We start from the raw sequence: 3,590 nt of genomic DNA, 5'->3' as shown, positions 1-3,590 counted from the left end.
ACTCAGCTAATATATATGGTATTGTAGAAAAAGACAACACAGAAAAATGTTCATGTTACATTAAGTGAAAACTTCATATCACAAAGCTGTGTATTATGATCCCATCTTTATCATCTAAAGGACGTATAGGAAACTAAATAGAATAGCTAAGCCGATAGACATCTGAAAGGACGTGTGCCAAAATGTTCAGTGTTCTCAGTTTGCAGTTCTCTCTTGGTGGTGGAAGTGTGGGGATTCTTGTTTTCTTCTTTCTTCTTAACTCTCTTTTCTAAACACAATCAATAGGAATTATTTTTGTAAAATAAGAAACAATAGTTATTTTATTTATTACTACGTTCTTGGATATTATTAGCTTCTTATAAAAGAGACATGGAGAACATTTACAGGAAAGATTTCAGAACCTCAGTGGAATGGGCAGCTTCGTGTGATGCCATGTCACTAGTGATGTATTTATTTTAGTCTACATACTTTCCAAGAAGGTCACCATCTCTAAATAAGAAATCATCCTTGTGGTCCAGAACTAGTTTGGTGCTTCCATATTCTGGGAGAAGAACTTTATCTCCAACTTTCGGGCTAACTAGTTGAATCTCTCCACCCTTCCCTGTAGAGCCTGATCCAACAGCTACTACTGTTGCCTGCAGTGCTTTTCCTTGAGATTTTTCTGGAAGCATAATGCCTCCTTTTGGTTACAGTTTTGGCTGCACTCCTTGCAACTAAAACTCAAGGAGGGGAAGAAACTTTCTAAATGCCTGTCTTGCGGTGACTCTAGCTGCTGCACCTCCCACTCTGCTCTCATGCCACTGCCATCACAAGGGGACCCCCCAAAACACTGTTTTTTAAAAGAAATCAAGAGATGGAACCCCGTAATCCTACAGTTAAAAAAACTGGGATCTCGAGTAGCAAGATGTAAGTGGTGACTTACCCAAAGCTACACATCTGGTTACACTTAACATTGACTTTCAGTTTCTCTTCTAGTGAGTCTCATTATTTATCCAGTTCTTCTGATGAAAAGTTAGTGATCTTGATACTCTGACACTTGGCTATCGATTGTTCTTCACAAATGAATCATTGAGACTTGAATCAGAAATGAAGCAGAAATGAGCTATTAGGACATTTATATGGAGCACATTTGAAAAGATCACAATGCAGTTAGGATGGATTTATTTCTCTCATACAGGGTTTGGCAAACTACACCCAGCGAGCCAAATCTGGCGACACCTACCGTATATGTCTTACCTATGGCTGCTTGCTCTCTACAGCTGCAGGTAGAGACAAACTATATGGCCTGCTAAGCTGAAAATGGTTCCTACCTGTCCCTTTACAGAGAAGTATGCAAACCCCTGCTCTTACAGATAATTTAAATCCTATCCTGCCTCCAGATATTTAACTATTTCACTACACCTTAATGTCTCTAGCTAACCAAAAGGACTCTCAGCTGGCAATTCCAAACAAATGTCAGAATAATCATCAGAGCTAGAAAGTCCCCAAATGGCAAGTTGTTTTTCCCTAATACCCTTTTCCTGCCTCCGAGAAACAACAGGCCCTTCCCAGCCTCAACCCCAACAAACTCTCTGAGTGGGTGAGGACGCCTAGGAGGACAAAGACTGTGGAATGGTGGTGGAGAGGCCCAAAGAGAAGGGCACATTAGGAAACGGTACATTTTCGTAGGGTGCAGGGAATTATATTTCCAGCTAAATTCTTTTTCCATTTGGTGGAATCATGTTGAGGTGACATATTTAAGCTGGGAAGTGCTTAAGCCTGAAATGATAGACTGATGAAAATGCCACACAGGGGCACCTGGTGGCTCAGTCGATTAAGCACTGGACTCTGATGTCAGCTCAGGTCATGATCTCAAGGTTCATGAGATCAAGCCCTAAGTCGGGCTCTACCCTGACAGTGTGGATTCTGTCTCCCTCTCTCTCTCTCTCTGCCCCTCCCCCCTTTCTCTCTCTCTCTCTTTCTCAAAATAAATGAGCATTAAAAGAAAAAAAAAAAAGGAAAGAAAATGCCACACAAACTGGGCATGAGGTGGGAGGGAGAATTGGGAATGTGGCTCCAATATACTCACCCACCCATGGGATTTGACCATAATGCTTCAGAAGTGACTGGAACCAGCCTCATTTAGAGACATATGGGGTGAGAAAGTAATATGCAATAGTAGGTAGGACAACGAAGGGCCCTCAAACCACATTCATAAAACACCGTGGAATTCTCATGTTATTTTTGTATCTGTTTCATATGTTATTTTTGTTTTATAATTAATAAGTGAAAATATAAAACAAAATTCACCAAAAGCCTACATGCAAGGAGCTTGAGGTGAGAGCATTTCAGGGCCCATGTCCTCTTGCAGTGAAGATGTCCATGGTTACCAGTATACACCCCAAACCAAAGAGCATTCCCTTAATGTTCACTCTGGATAAGACTCCTAGGCCTTCTCACAACATGAGGGGAGCTCCTTCCCACTAGCCAAGAGTGATGGCATTCTGGAATTCTCCACCTCTTTGATATTAATAACAGCAATTCATGCCCCTGTGTACTACTAATACCAATAAAAGACAAGAGGAAGAAATATATGGAGAGGTAATAGTTTGAATGTGATAACAGCACAAATTCCTTTCAGCATTCATCTATTGAGTCCCTACTATGTGCCATGCATTGTACTGGACCTTGTAGATATTACAGGGAGTAGTAAGACACCAAAATGGACGCCCCCACCCTGCTTTTTGACTTCCAGGAAGGTAGATATTGGGAAGTCTGCTATAGCCACAGCAAAAAGGAAAAGTTTTAATGCTTCCACATTCAAGCTTGCCTCCCAAAAGAGCAAGAATCATGGCTTCTGACTCAGTGTTCACTTTTCCTCCTCCAAACCTCAAGTGCTTTGATCTGCTTGGTGAAAGTTAGGTCGCTCGTGGAATCCAGGATACAAGGTACTCTGGGGAAAGCAGCTTTTAGATTTTAAGCTTCTAGCATTCAGTGAGCCACACTTAAGAGGGATCAGAAAAGAGGTGATAAAGACAATCTAAACATCAGTCACATTTACCAAAGCGGACGATAGGAAGAGAAGTCCAGGCTAAGAAATAGCAGTGGCTAATCAACAGGGTACACCAGAGGCTTGGGGAGAGCTGACCTGGGGTGAGAGCAAGTGGGCCATTAGCCAAGCTTTTGCGCCGTGGGAAGCTGTTGGCAAACAACCTCCTCCTCAAGGCCAGGAGAGCAAGGGAAGGCCAACCATCTAACTTCATCCTCTCAGTCATGATGTTTCTCCCTTTGTGCCAGTGGATAAGAAACAAGGAGTTGTGGGGCACCTGGATGACTTGGTTGGTTGAGTGTCTGACTCTTGGTTTCAGCTCAGGTCATGATCTCACAGTTCATGGATTCAACCCCCATGTCAGGCTCTGCACTGACAGCTGCGGAGCCTGCTTGGGATTCTCTCTCTCTCTCTCTCTCTCTCTCTCTCTCTCTCTCTCTCTCTTTCTCTCCCCTCTCTCTGTCCCTCCTCTGCTCACTCTCTATCTCTTTCCCTCAAAATAAATAAACATTAAACAAAGAGTAGAGAGAATTGGGGGAAATAAGGAAGGATGGAAACACTT

The 3,590-nt window shown here is 42.6% G+C and overlaps 1 pseudogene; it reads right to left on the bottom strand.

Moving 5' to 3' along the window:
* Positions 1 to 282: 282 nt before the first annotated feature.
* LOC123382666 lies at positions 283 to 3,254 on the bottom strand (annotated as a pseudogene).
* Between the last annotated feature and the right edge of the window lie 336 nt (positions 3,255 to 3,590).

This window comes from Felis catus, chromosome E3 (assembly GCF_018350175.1).
Source record: "Felis catus isolate Fca126 chromosome E3, F.catus_Fca126_mat1.0, whole genome shotgun sequence".
NCBI classification, from domain to species: Eukaryota; Metazoa; Chordata; class Mammalia; order Carnivora; family Felidae; genus Felis; species Felis catus.
Note: the sequence above shows the minus strand (reverse complement) of the source record. Positions and strands in the feature narration are given on the sequence as shown.